The sequence below is a fragment of the Otolemur garnettii genome, unplaced genomic scaffold, assembly GCF_000181295.1.
Source record: "Otolemur garnettii isolate 467f Iridium unplaced genomic scaffold, OtoGar3 scaffold00009, whole genome shotgun sequence".
NCBI lineage: Eukaryota > Metazoa > Chordata > Mammalia > Primates > Galagidae > Otolemur > Otolemur garnettii.
In genome coordinates, this window is record NW_003852404.1 from 618,318 (window position 1) to 634,278 (window position 15,961).

The 15,961-nt window shown below is 39.0% G+C and overlaps 1 protein-coding gene across 13 annotated transcripts in view; it reads right to left on the reverse strand.

Annotated features, from left to right (window-relative positions):
- The window catches only part of KDM6A (lysine demethylase 6A), a 234,202-nt gene that overhangs the window by 192,337 nt on the left and 25,904 nt on the right, over positions 1–15,961 (reverse strand). The window contains exon 1 of one of the 13 annotated variants that reach the window (XM_023509762.1): positions 9,633–9,668. The exons of the other annotated variants lie outside the window; for them this stretch is intronic. The gene's annotated coding sequence lies outside the window, so the exon portion shown is untranslated. Of the gene's footprint in view, positions 1–9,632; positions 9,669–15,961 lie in introns of those variants that run through there. 13 annotated transcript variants of the gene reach the window in all.

The following is a 15,961-nucleotide window of genomic DNA, read 5'->3' on the forward strand; positions in this document are numbered from 1 at the left end:
AAGAAAAGAAAAGAAATTCTCTTTAAACATACAGGCACAAGTTAAAAGCAAAAAAAATACCATCCTAATATTAATCAAAAGAAAACTAGAGAAGCGGTATTAAAATAAAAAGTGGATTTCAGACACAATACTTCACTTTAGATGAACCACAAAGAAATTATTCTAGTATCAAAAGGATATATGCATGTTACATGATTCCCTCAGATTAGTGGTTTCTAAAGGTTAAGGATAGGACCAAAGATAAAGAGGATCATTTTATATCAATTAAATAAAAATCAATCCATCAAGGGAATAATCCTAAACATTTATCTAGCTAACAGGAGATTCAAAATACATTAAGTAAAAACTAACAGAGCTGAAAGAAAACACAAAACCACAACTACATTCAAAGATTTCAATAACCCTCTTACAAAGACTGATGAAAGTAGATACATGCATATAATCAGTAGAGAAGGCTTAAGAAACACAGAAAAGAAAGCTGAATTAACTGATATTTTTGTGGCAAAATACACATCCATTTAAAGCACACAAAGAACACTCACCAACAGACTATCTAAACCAGTGGTTCTCAATCTTCCTAATGTCACGGCCCCTTAATATAGTTCCTGTGAGTCGCAACCCACAGGTTTAGAATCATTGATCTAAACCATGATAAAGTAACTTTTAAAACTTTTGAAAAGGTTCAAACATACAAAATGTTCTCCAATAACATTTGGGAAATTCTCAAATATCTGGATATTAATCTTCTAATGTACTTTTTTTTAAAATCCTAGGTCAAAGCAGAAATCAAAAGGCAAATGAAAATACAACATACCAAAAAATCTATGGAATGAAGCTAAAGCAGTGTTTTAAAAAAATGGAGAAGAGGCTTGACGCCCATAGCTCAGTGAGTAGAGTGCCAGCCACATACACCGAGGTTCCTGGTTCAAGCCCAGCCCAGGACTGCTAAACAATGACAACTCCAACAAAAAAATAGCCAGGCATTGTGGCAGATGCCTGTAGTCCCAGCTACTTGGGAGGCTGAGGCAAGAGAATCACTTAAGCCCAAGAATTTGAGTTTGCTGTGAGCTGTGACGCCACAGCACTCTACCAAGGGTGACATAGTGAGACTCTGTCTCAAAAAATAATAATAATAAATTAAAAATGGAGAAGAAAAAAAGATAAGTCTCCTCTTTATAAGACCTCCTTTATGTAGATACACTATCCTCAAGGAGGGAAGAGTATGATTCTTTATATGATGTGAAAAAATGGTACTTCTATGATCTTCCTCTGAAAAGCCCATAACCCCAATCTAATCATGAGAGAAATATAAGATATGTAACAATAGACATCCAACAATACACCTGACCAGTACTCTTCAAATCTAAGATCACCAAAACAAGGGAAGTCTGAGAAACTGTCAAAGCCAAGAGGAGCCTAAAGAAATGGCAACTATTAAGTCATTAAATATGAAACATCAGATTTCAAATTAAACACTTAGTTTATTATATCTCAAACAAGAAGCAGTACAATTAATCAAGCTATGCATCTAAACTATAGGCACAGTTTTGCCTTCTTTTTTTTTTTTTTGAGACGGAGCCTCAAGCTATCCCCCTGGGTAGAGTGCCATGGCATCACGCTCACAGCAACCTCCAACTCCTGGGCTCAAGCGAGTCTCCTGCCTCAGCCTCCCAAGTAGCTGGGACTACAGGCGCCCACCACAACGCCTGGCCATTTTTTGGTTGCAGCCATCATTGTTGTTTGGCAGGCCCGGGCTGGGGATTCGAACCCGCCACCTTAGGTGTATGTGGCTGGCGCCTTAGCTGCTTGAGCCACAGGCGCTGAGCCCAGTTTTGCCTTCTTAACAGTAGCTTGCTCATGCCAGTGGCAAAGAAGCCTGGAGAGTGTGATGGTGTGTTCTTTAGAGCCTCTGATCGGAGACTGCAGACAGGATGATAATTGAAGGGAGGCTGAGACTCGCTCTGGTCAGCGGCCTGGCTAAACTTTACTGATTACCTTATATACTTTCAAACATTCAGTAAGAATTTAACACATATAAAAAGAAGTCAAGTAACATTAGGAAGCTACCATTTAAGATTACAATTTAGTGTGAAGGCTGAGGAACACATATACAATTGATTTTGTTTAGAGTAAAAACATAAGAGAGACTGGATGTCTGTCCTTGCTAGCCCAAATCGAACTAGGGATTATGATGTTAATGAAGAAAGAAGGCAGAGAATAGAATCCAATGCTCGGAACCGGTATATACACCCCCAGCTGCGACCCCGGCTGATTCTCCACAATTCCTTTTAGAGAGACCTTTCTGCATATTTCTGCATATCTATAGGCAGGTACAGAAGCTCCATCTTCAAAGAAATGTTTCTCAGAACCAATCTCCTGGAGGAGCACATTGAAGTGAACTGCCATGTCTGAGCAAGGGGAGCTTATCTCCTACAAGAGTGAGTAGCTATGAAATCACAAAAGGCATTTTCCACCACTTGTTGAGAATTAAATATTTTTCCTTGCAAGAAGTCCAAATCTTGGAAGAAGTGGTAGTGAGTTAGTGCAAGCTCTGATAAATACAGTGGATGAAAGAGTTTCCAAGTCCAGCTTTTGTAGTTTCAGCAACACTGTTTGTGCGACTTGTAGTTCAGTGTTTACTTGCAAGAGTATTGTCCTGTCTCTATTAACCAATCTCAGCTACTTAATCAAAATCATCCTCATCATTTCATCCAGTAGTCTGCAGTAGACATCTACCATAATGACTGACCAACCTTTATGAAGCTGTAGTAGTGGTCAATACCACCGCTAGAGCACCGAACAGACACCACTAACCTTTTTTTGTTGAATATTCAGTTTTTGACTGTATTTTGGCACTTCATCTTTATCCAACCATTGTATCAAATGTTTCCAATTGTCATAAAGAATCCATTTTTCATCACATATAACAATACAGGGTAGTTCACCTTTATGTCCTGACAGCAAAAAGAGGCAAGCTTTAAGGCTATTTCTCTTGTGGCACTCGTTTAATTCATGCAGAACCCACCTATCCAGCTTCTTTACATTGCCAATTTGTTTCAAACAGTCCAATATGGGAATAGTAACATCAATCTTACTGTTAATTCACACCTAGGTTGAGATAGATTCACTTCCACTACAGCTTTCACCTCATCATTATCTACCTTGTTCTCAGGTCACCCACATGGCTCATTTTCAAGATTAAAATCACCAAGATAAAACTTCTCAAACCATTGACATATTATGTGTTCATTAGCCATATCCTTCTCAAACACTTAGTTAATATTTGAAGCTGTCTGCACTGTACTGGTCCCACAATGGAACTCATATGTGAAAATAACAAAAATTTTTTACTTATCCATGGTTTTGCAAAAATTGCTCCAAAATTTTTGAAAGATAATCACAAGCCAAAACTTGTTTGAAAGAAAGAGGACGCACCTTCACAATGAAAATAAAACAAGAAGTATCAAAGTGAAACGTCAGCGATACCAACTGTCAAACTTAAAACTTAAGTATGAAATTTCTGATTTTCATAAGTTGTAAGTTTGACAGTGACCTAAAATAACCAAATAAAATAATAAAATAAAATATAAACAACTAAGACAGGAATAAGATACTTTTCAACTGTGATTACTTGAAAATTTTATCTAGTTTATGAGTTCAAAATGATAATTCAACTATATAGTTATCTAACATAATTAAAATGAGATTTGACTTACATAAAGTATACCTTTCCAACTGGGGTCCATATTTACTCTCTGGAATCCCAGAAGTCCTTATGGAAAATTTTTAAAATTTCTATAATTTGAGAAATGGCATTAAAACATTCTTATTTTTCTCATATTTTGATGACTCTGTATCCAAATACCGACACACACTGCAAACTCCCACATTTACCTTCACAACTACACTAATGCCAAGCAAAGCCACTTAATTATTCATTATCCAAGAGTACAAAAAGCCAAATGAGATAATGTATAAAACAGAGTTTCAGATAAGTTCTTTTTTTTTTTTTGAGACAGAGCTTCAAGCTATCTCCCTGGGTAGAGTGCTATAGCATCACAGCTCACAGCAACCCCCAACTCATGGGCTCAAGCGAGTCTCCTGCCTCAGCCTCCCAAGTAGCTGGAACTACAGGTGCCTGCCACAATGCCCGGCTATTTTTTGGTTGCAGCCATCATTGTTGTTTGGTGGGCCCAAGCTGGATTCGAACCGGCCACCTTGGGTGTATGTGGCTGGCGCCTTAGCTGCTTGAGCCACAGGCACTGAGCCCAGATAAGTTCTAATAGAAAAAAACTGTGGTGAATGAAGTCAAGCAGCATATAATAAAGGTATGCGAAAAGAAACCCGAGCTATCATAACCCTAATATTAGTTGAGTGATTCATTATGACAACATAGTATCAATCATATTAATGTTACTTTTAATTTTTCTATTGGCTTTAGTTTGGCTTATATTTGATTTATAAATGTAATGTATAAATCTGTTTTTTAGTTTGCAGAAAAAACATGCAAAGGAATTTAGTCAGATATGTTGAACAAAACCAAAATAAACCAAACCAACATGGTTTCTGTAAGAATTTTTTTTTGTTTTGTTCAAAATCAGGTAGGGGGTTAAGGAAAGTGGGAGGGGGAAGAGGAAAGGGAGCTCAGCTCAGTAAGCTCCCAACTAACAGTATAATAATGTATATGGTATACCTTCTGGTGGAAGGATTCGACTACAACTCAGATGCTACTTAACAAAAGCAAATAGAGTAACCTGATCCTATGTACCCTTATGTTAATCTGAAATAAAAAATAAAAAGAATTCTTTTTTGTTTTACATTGCTTTAACCCTGGAATAAGACATTGTAACTCCATTTTAAAAAAAAGCTACTACATTCACTCAAGTTTATGTCCAGTTTTGCTTTTGGTTTCACATTTTAATATCTCTAATATTTAAACCAGGCGTCCTCAAACTGCGGCCCACTGAGGACATTTATCTGGAACGCCTTATCCGGCCCGCTGGGTGTTTTGGGGGCCGCTGCCTGTCCTGCTTAGCAGCCGACTCGTCCTGCAGCTCGCAGTCCGGCCCTCCAACAGTCTGAGAGGAACAGTGAACTGGCCCCCTGTTTAAAAAGTTTGAGGACCCCTGATTTAAACACTGTAACTTTAAAGGCAAACTTTGATTTTAAAAATTGTAAAAACATAAAAAAGTTTTTAAAACTCAGGATAAAAATAAAACTCATGTACTTAACAAACCTGGAGTTAAGTTCCAGCTCTACTATCTGATAACTGTGAAATCGTAACAAAGCCACAAAACCCTCTGAGCCTCAGTTTTTTCATATGTAAAATATGAATACTATCTATTTTGCCTATCTCATATAAGCAAGTAAGAGAAATGAAACCTACCCAACAATGCCAATATGCTCTCTCTTCCTTCTGGACAAAAAGGGTTAACGAATATGAACAGTTCACTCCAGAAAAACACCAACAAAACATAACAATCTTATCATTTTTAAATGAAAAAGGTTGTAGCCTGCCTTTGAACATTTACTACAGATATAACATATCAGACATTATGAGACACTGAAGAAATACAGAAAAAAAAAAAATCCATGCTCTCTCAAGGTAGGAATGTGTTGTAGGGTAGAAACAAAGAAAATTCTATTGCGCTACTATAAATATCATTAAGAAATGTGTAATACAACAGAAATCCTAAATACCTGGCCAAACAGGGAGTGCTTAACTGCCTTAGAGATGTAATACGCTATTCAAATTTGGTCTTACAAGTAATACGATTATTTCTTACTGGGTAGCTGTTATGTAGCAGGCATTGTGCTAGATAGGTATACTAGACTCAACAGTAAGTCAAACAGACTCTGTTCTCACACTGTTATTGTGAAATAACAATCATGCAGAGAAGACAAAACTTAAAAACAGAATGACATACAACATGACAGAGAAAAGTATGGTGCCCTTATTATTAAAGCGTACAGCAGTCAACAAGGGCAGTGTAAGGAAACATACATTGACAAGGAAAAAAATTACATTTTTCCTTTATCTTTTTCATTCTTTCTTCTTTTAACCCTTAAGGAAACCAAAGGATTGGGGGGATATTTAATTCAAAAAGAAAGTTCAATACTTTTTGATTTTTTCAAGTTCAGTATTAAGGCTAGGTGTGGTCACTCACACCTGTAACCTTAGCACTCTGGGAGGCCGAGGAGAATAACTACCTGAGCTCAGGAGTTAAAGATCAGCCTGAGCAAGAACAAGATCCCATCTCTACTAAAAATAGAAAAAATAGCCAGGTGTTTGTGGCGGGCACCTGTAGTCCCAGCTACTCAGGAGGCTGAGACAAGACGATCCCTTGAGCCCCCCAAGAGTTTGAGGTTGCTGTGAGCTATGATGCCATGGTACTCAACCCCAGGGCAACTGAGTGAGAATCTGTCTCACAAGAAGAAAAACAAAAAGAAAGTAAGTTCAGTATTGATAAGTGAATTGCTAATTGTACTTTCCTAGTTTCCCCTACAAACACTACTATAAAATCCGTATTCAACTTTAGTACCTTATTATGTAACAGTATACACTTGGCAGAAGGTATAGTCTTAAGGGCACAAGGATTCTTCCCCACAAGAATACATACTATTTCTCGCCTGCCTAATCTCTAATGAACTTTAAATATATGTTTATAAATGATTCCTCAGTCCTTTTTGGGGGAAAAGAGACATCAAAAAATACAGCAGTTCCTTCATCCCTGGGGATAGTGTTCAAGGACCCACAGTGAAGCCTCAAATAGAACTGAACCATATTTCCCTATATATATATATATACCTATGCTAAAGATTAATTTTCAAACTAGGCACAGTAAGAGATTAACAACAATAAAAAAAAGAACAATTATATTATAAATGAAGTTATGTGAATGTGTTCTCTCTGGCCCTCAAAATGTTTTATTATACTATACTCACCCTTCTTGTGATGAACTGTAGTATATTTTTTTTCTTTCCTTATTAAGTTGAGAACTTTCTTTCACCTTTTCACTTAAAGGAAGTACTTTTTTTTTTTTTTTTTTTTTTGCAGCTTTTGGCTGGGGCCAGGTTTGAACCCACCACCTCTGGTATATGGGGCCAGCACCATACTCCTTGAGCCACAGGCGCTGCCTCACTTAGAGGAAGTACTTTACAGCTTCTCTCTTTGGTGGGAGAAGCTGTAAAATACAGCTTGTGAGAAGTTTCTCTCTTTTTCTCAAATTGCTAGAATCACTACGCTTGCCTTTCAGGGCCACTATTAAGTGAAATAAGGTTTACTTGAACACAAGCACTACAATATCGCAGTAGTCTGTCGGATAACTTAGATAACTACTAAGTGACTAACAAGTGGGCAGCATACACAGTATGGATCCACTAGACAAATGGATGACTCACGTCCAGGGCAAGATGGCAGAAGATGTCATCACACTACTCAGAATAGCGCACAATCTAAAACTTCTTATTTATTTTGAGAATTTCCCATTTAGTATTTCCAGACCACAACTGAGCATGGGTTAACTGAAACCAAGCAAAGAAAAACCGTGGACTGGGAGGGGTGTATTACAAAACAGATTAACTGCACCTCTCTTTCAGGATAAAAGATGTTTTTCATAATAGTAGGCATTTCTTATCTCCAACAGCAATGAAAATACAGATCCAAAGCCAGCCAATGGTGTAGAATACCAGAGGGTGATAAACACAAGCAATAAATTGAGCTAGGTCTCAGAATTAAAGAAATGTCACTTTTTCCTAGCATTAGAACAGAGGGATATCACTTTTAGCTACAATACTAACATTTTTCTTTGAGACAGAGATTCAAGCTGTCGCTGCCCAGGGTAGAGTGCTGTGGCATCATAGCTCATAGCAACCTCAAACTCCTGGGCCCAAGTGATTCTCTTGCCTCAACCTCCCATGTAGTTAGGACTACAGGCGCCCGCCACAACACCCAGCTATGTTTTGGCCCAGGCTGGATTCAAACCTGCCAGCTCCAGTGTATATGGCTGGTGCCCTAGCCGCCTAAGCTACAGGCACCAAGCCAATACTAATATTTTTCAAAACTAGTTTGTGCCCTCTCCTTCCTTAAAAGTGGTAATATAAACCCATAACCAACAACATAAAAAAAGAAAGAAATTTATGGTTAAAAAAAAAGAAACACCATTTTTCCACCTACCCACCACATCATCACCATGCACAGAATTTTTTATACTAGCAAATGACTAATGGCAAGGAAAAGCCTCAGAGCTGGGATCAATCCTAGGGAAGCACCCACAATGTTCAACTGGCCAAAAGCAGTTGTCTGAGTTCTAGAAAACCCTAGCCCACTGCAGATGTTTCTGTCTGTAAAGCATATATAGTAGGATAAACAATCATAACTAGGTTTACTACTATGGGTCAAAAATTAACCCCAGAAAATAGTGTAAAACAATGGCTCTATGACTCTTTTTGACCACGGTATGCTCTCCCTCTCACAGGAGTATCCTCTCCTCTATTATGCACATTTCTAAGCTAGGTTTGCTATTGCAACCCACTTTGTCTTACCAATCAAGAAAGCATACCAGATCCACATAAGAAGTAAAGTTGTTATTATAGAGAAAACTTTGAATTACATTCAATTCTTTCCTAAAAGTAAATCCAACTTATAAACATTGATACTTTCATTCATAGTTATTTATCTGCAGTCTCACAGCTAATGAATGAGTCATAAAGTCTGGAGATAGGGCCAGGGAAAATATAAAAAAAGAAACATCTCAAAGTATAACCAGAACCTACAACCATTAGAAATACTACCTACTCACTGCCCCCCACCTTTTTAACAAAACAAAGTCTCACTCTTGTCATGCAGGCTGCAGTGGAGTGCTGACATCACAGCTCACCACAGCCTCAAACTCCTGGGCTCAAGCGATCTTCCCACCTCAATCTTCCAAGTAGGTAGAACTATAGAAGCACACCACCACATGTGCTTTTTTATTATTTTTTGTAGAGACAGAGTCTCACTATATTGTCCAGGCTGGTCTCAAACTCCTGGTCTCTAGCAATTCCCCTACCTAAGCCTCCCAAAGTGCTGAGATTCCAGGGGGTGAGCCATTGTGCCTGGCCTCTGCCTATTCTTCGAAGTCACATTTTTCTCACAATTCAATCCTCATACAGTGTTCCTGAAATCTTTTCCTTTGTCTACCAAAAACACCTATCTGGGGCATAAAAAACTTCTATATTAACATGTAACAGATATCATTCTAACATATCCTATTCACCAACTAGATTATTAGAAATGTTAATTATTAACAACACTTACTGACTGCTAAGCACTATGCGCTTTACATGTATTATGCTTTATTCAATTCACACAAACCTTTGAGGTAAGTACAACTGACCCTTGAACAATTCAGGGACATGGAGCATTGACACCCCCCCCCCCACACACACAGGTGAAAATTCACACATAGCTTTTGACTCATCCAAAACTTAACTACTAATAGCTTACTATTGACCTAAGAAATCTTATCAATAATATAGTCAATTAATACATATCTTGTATGTTATATATATTAAATACTATATTCTTACAATAAAAAATAAGCTAGAGAAAAGAAAATGTTGTTAGTAAGTTGTGAAGAAAATATATTTACTATTTATTAAGTGGAAGTAGATCATCATAAAGATCTTCATCCTCATCATCTTCACACTGAGTAGGCTGAATTGAAGAAGAGAGACGAGAGGCAGGAAGAAAGTATTCTTGCTGTCTCCAGGTGGCAGAGGCTGAAGAAAATCCATGGGTAAGTGGACTCCCGCAGTACAGAACTACGTTGTTCAAGGATCAACTGTACTATTATCCCTATTTTACATATGAGGAAATTAAAGCTTAGAGGTATAAAAAGGCTTACTTAAAAGACAATAACAGCAGATAGACAATGTTGCAAGGTTTGGGTATAACACATGGTACTTACTCTTTATAACCATAATCATGTATTAATTTATTTCCAGGTGGTAAAAATGTTATAATATTATAATTGATACGCAGTGGTAAGACAGAGTGACAATAAGTAGACAAACGCTATTAGGAAAGAAAACTGCTCTTAAAATTTTAGCAACCATCTTAAAAGGAAAATAATAAGAAGCTGCTTCTAACGTCTCTGAGGGCTTTTCAACCTAGTATTCTTGTCAACAGTCCTTTCCATAATTGTCTTCTTCAACCCTCGCTATGCAGTAGCTTATAAACTTAGTTAATAAATGTAATTTAACCTCATAATCATTAAGAAAAATTGTTATTGCACTGTGTTACTTTAATAAAAACAAGACTATTAAGAACTTACCTTAAACCAAAGAGCCACAAATTGCTATGCTTTTGTCTCCTTTATTCTTTTTATATAATCACCTGACTTTTTTCACTACTACACTAACACCACTATCCTAGCATCTCACTTCTCTAATTCATATGTTCTCATCTTCTATAGGAAAGGAAACCAGCTCAGCGCCTGTGGCTCAAGTGGCTAAGGCACCAGCCACATACACCTAAGGTGGTGGGTTCGAATCCAGCCCGAGTCCGCCAAAACAACAATGATGGCTGCAACGAAAAAGTAGCCAGGCATTGTGGCGGGCGCCTGTAGTCCCAGCTACTTGGGAGGCAGAGGCAGGAGACTCGCTTGAGCCCAGGAGTTGGAGGTTGCTGTGAGCTATGATGCCACAGCACTCTACCCAGGGGGATAGCTTGAGGCTCTGTCTCAAAAACAAAAGGAAAGAAACCAAATAAGTAGCCCCATCTGTATTAGACTATATCTGAAATAAAAATGAATAAACTTACTACTGAGATTGTGAGATATTTTGACTTGGAACCCTTTCCTTTTCTCTTACTTCATGTTTCACAGTGCATCGCAGAAAATTAAGAACACCAGATAAAGGTTCTCCCGACATTATAGGTGATATATAAAAAATATAATTGTTAGGTGGGAGAGGATTGAAGGGTGGCAGGAAAGATAAAGCTAAGCAATTAAATAAATGTTATTAAAGGGACTACCACACAAGTAAATGATATAAATGAGACTGAAGATCTGCATAGAGCTTTAACTATTTTAGGAGAAATCAATGGCAAAATGAATAAGCAAATTCATACATTTGTATGCTGGAATACTATTCAACAATAAAAACAAATGAAGTAGTGCTACAAATGGGTAAAAAGGATGACTCTTAAAATGCGTTGTGTAGTAAAAGCAGGCAGACACAAGAGTACATGTTATACAGTTCATTATATACTCATAAAATTCAACAGTAAGCAAACCTCATCTATGATTATAGAAGTTTGTAACGTAAAGCAGTTACCTTTGAGGGAGAAGACAGAAGTAATACTGCAAAGGGGCAAGAGGTACTTCAGAGGTGCTACCAGTGTTCCATTTCCTGATTTGGGGTGGCATTTACAAAACATGTTTACTATGTGATAATTCATCAAACAGCGCATTTACAATATGTGATCTTAACTGCGTTCATGTTGTACTTTGATGAAAGAGAGTTTACTTAAATATAAAAATCATCATGCAAGGGACTGCCAGTTAACGTGACAATGGAGTATCAATGGAGAACAACGGAGTATCTATTTGTGCCCCCTCCTAACTCCTCTGAAATAAGAATAAAGAAGTTAAAGATAAGGATTTCAGCTCACTGCCTGTGCTCAGTGGTTTCAGCTCACTGCCCGTGCTCGGTGGTTAGGGCGCCGGCCACATACACCAGGGCTGGCATGTTCAAACCCCACCCAAGACGTGCTAAACAACTGCAACAAAAAAAATAGCCAGGTGTTGTGGCGGGCACCTGTAGTCCCAGCTACTTGGGAGGCAGAAGCAGGAGACTCGTTTGAGCCCCAGAATTGGAGGTTGCTGTGAGCTGTGATGCCACAGCTCTCTACTGAGGGCAACATACTGAGACTCTGTCTCAAAAATAAAATGAAATAAAATAAAATAAAGATAGTTCTTAAGAACAAAAAGTACATCAGATTATATTTTCTGAAAACAGCCACAATATCTCCCATCTCATGTGTTTTTCTGCAATATAATAACCTTGCCACTTTTATGACTGCTTTGACCAATAGGTTATAGTAGAAATGACACTGTATGACTTCTGAGGACAAGTCATTTAAAAGGACACACAGCTTCTATCTGATCCTGTTAACACATTCACTGTTGTATCCCTGAGTTGCTATGTAACATATCCAACTATCCCAAAGTAGCCATGCTGGAAATGCCATATGTAGGTATTTGGGCTGAGAGTCATAACTGAGCCCAGCCTTCTAGCCATTGCTGTCAAGGTACCACACATGAGATGAAGAAGGCACCTTAGAAGTAAATCCTGCACCCCTTAGTTGTATGAGTCTTGCTCTACTGTGAGTCACGGAGGTTTATGTTCCAAATATGTGGAGCAAAAATAAGACATCATTTCATACCCTTTCCAAATTTCTGACCTACAGATCCTGTGAATATAATAAAATGGTGGTTTGTTATGCAACAAGATAATCAGACCAGAAAAAGGACAACAAAGCAGGTCAATAAAATTCTGAAAGACAAAAAGCAGATGAAATGCAGTGTCTTAGATTTCAGCCAACAAGTCACAAGCCCATTTAAGCAGAAGAATCCTGTAAAAGTCTAAGAAACTATGAGAGGAGTTGAAAAGAAGAAGACTGATGAAAAAAACTGAATGAGAGCTACTTAAGACTTCTAGATCTCCTCCTCCAGACCAGACTGCCCAGGAACTATCCCTCCTCCATTGCCTCCTCACCCACCCCAACAATTTAACCTGAGAGATGTGTAACATAAAGAAATACTGGGCTAGGCACAGTAACTCACACCTATAATCCCAGCACTTTGTGAAACCAAGAAAGATCACTGTAAGCCAGGAGTTTATGATCAGCCCGGGCAACATAACAAGACCCCACCGCTACAAAAAAAAATTTCAAATTAGCTGAGTGTGGTGGCACAGCCTATAGTTCCAGCTACTCAGGAGGTTGAGAAAGTAAGAGAACTTGAACCCAGGAGTTCAAGGCTACAGTTAACTGTGACTGAGCCACTGCACTCTAGCCTAGGTGACAGAGCAAGACCCTGTGTTTGGGGTGGGGGGGGGGGACAGAAATACCAAACAACGAAGCACAGGTCAGGGTGGCCCATAGCCCACTTTCCCAGGTTGGCTACCAACACTAGCTACTAAGCTAATGCTCCTTACAGCCCCAGGAAAGAGGGTAACAGGAAATCCCTGAATGCCAGCTGCCCAAGAGGCCTTGTGACCTACACATCAACAGCAATACTTAAGAATATGGCTAATTCTGAGGAAAAGAAAAAACTGAACTGATAAATTACCTAATCATGTTTGACCATACTGGGGCTACATACACATATGAGAAAAACAAAGAAACCTAAAACAATAACAAAAAGTTCATACCTCAAAAAAAAAAAAAAAAAAATAGCCCAGGTGCAGTGGATCACACCCATTATCCCAGAACTTTGGGAAGCTTGAGACCAGGAGTTTCAGACTACCCTGAGCAAAATAGCAAGAGCCCTACTTTACAAAAAAAAGAAAAATTATTTTGGAAGCACCTAAAGAGCAACTGTTTTTACCTATACAGGTTATGGGAATGCTTCACAAAAGGAAAAAGGAAGCCATCTGAAATGACATAAAGAAAAGATGGAAAAGAAGTATAGAGGATGAGGTTAAAAAGAGTCAGACTCCTGCACTACCTGAGCGAGGCAAAAGACAAAGAAAAAACAAAATCACAGATATAGACACGTATACATGCACGTCTGTATTTGCCTCTAATTTTTTTTTTTTTTAAACAGGGCCGCCTCTTCCTGGCCTCCTACCAGGGCCTGGCTCAGCGGGTGCCGCAAGTCTGGCCGTGTCAGTACCCCCAGGAGTTTGAGCAGTGTCTCCTGTGGGACCTTGCAACCTCAGCCTTTCATGCCGGAGAAGCCAGCCGCCAGCTCCAGCTGAGGCCCAACGCTTGGGGCTCGAAAGGCCAGTAGTTCGAGAAGCCTCGGCCCAGAGACAAGCCGGCTGGGCCCGAGGAACCTTCCGCCGCTGCCATCACTTCTCCACTGGCGCCCATAGCCGAGGCTTCTGCCATCGCGCCGGTTCAGGCCACGCGATGCCTCCCTGGTCTTATTTGCCTCTAATTTTTAAAGCAAAAAGTTAAAAACTTAATTAAAAATGATCAAGGAGTAAATATGATGGTAGATTTGGTGTTAAAACAATATAAATATTTTACAACCATGTAATTGCAATGTTACTGTACTGAATACTGCAGGCAACCTTAACATCTAAACATATGTAAATACAGAAAAGGTATAGTGGCTCGCGCCTGTGGCTCAAGTGGCTAAGGCTCCAGCACATACACCTAAGGTGGCGGGTTCAAATCCAGCCCGGACCTGCCAAAACAACAATGACAGCTGCAACCAAAAAAAAAAAAAAAAAAAATAGCCGGGCGTTGTGGTGGGCGCCTGTGCTCCCAGCTACTTGGGAGGCTGAGGCAGGAGACTCACTTGAGCCCAGGAGTTGGAGGTTGCTGTGAGCTGTGATGCCATAGCACTCTACCCAGGAGGATAGCCTGAGGCTCTGTCTCAAAAAAAAAGGGTATAGTAAAAACAAGGAATTATACAATCTTATATAGACCACCTTCACCTTCATTGACTGAAATACCCCCATGCACCACATGGCTATAGTTTGTGGTAGTGTTGGTATTGTTATTCTAATGCTGTTAATGTATATAATGTGGTATAACAAGTGAGTAATTATTAAGCTGCTGGCTTTGAGAACCAAATTTAACACAGAACACATTTAAAATTGATGACAAAACACTGTAGTTCTGAATTTGAACTACCTGAACTCTACCTGAAATCATAATTTATTTTATCTTTAAAAAGAGATGAAGAGTAACATCAGTAAAATGGTAGAATAAAACCCCCCCAACAATCTCCCTCCAATGAGAAAACTGGCAAATATTGTCAGAATCAACTTTTTAAAAACTAAAAAAAGGTGGCTGACTCTATCTTGGTGAAAACAGGGCTTTGTGGCTTTTTAACTTGCCCTAGTCTAAGGTGACCAGACATCCCACTTTTGGCGGGACAGTCCCAATTTTTATCAATTTGTCCCACGTCTGGCAGCATTTTTAAAAAGTCCCGATTTTTAGAAAGAATGCACGACACGGCGGGACAATGGGAAGGGAATATACGGTTTTTGGGCTACTGAAAAGGTTAATGTAACTCCATTTGGGAATGAAGAGGTTAATGTAACTTCATTTGGAAATGAAAAAGCTAATGTAAACTCCCTACTCCCCTCCTGGGCAAGGTTGCCCAGGTGGAATTGTATCTGAAGGAGACTGGCTCCCTCCCTAGCTTCTAGGCAAGGACAATTAGCTCAGAAAGAGCCAAACTGTCTGGAACAAACAAGTAGCCCCCCTCTCTAGAGGGTCTCTAACCATAAACAGCTCAGCCAATAGCAGCCCGGCCTGACAAAACACCTGATGAAATTCCTCTATGCGCTTTAAAAACCTCAGCTCAGCTCGCTTCACTAGGGGGTCGCCCTTCCTCCAGCCACTCTGAAGGGAAGAGTGGCCCAGACATATGCTTGCAAAATAAAGCACTTTTTGTCTTTACATGTGTGTGGTGGTCTCTCAGCGGCAATTCTGGTCCCAACACTGCCATGTGGCTATTTCGCCAGGATATGAGTTTTATATTATTTTTGTTAATTTTATAATGTTAAACTTTAATAATAATAATTGTTGAGAACTAATTATCGAGAACTGCTTATCAAAGTTTGCATTGTTGATTGGTTGTTAGAATTCAACCACCATTGTTTGGACTTAATGAACAATGGCATTTTTTGGCATTGGCAACCACGAAAATATTTTGTAACTGTCTCTCAGACGATACACATTGTACTGCATGCTAGTGCTAGTTAAACAAGTGATGTCAACAAATCAGCTATT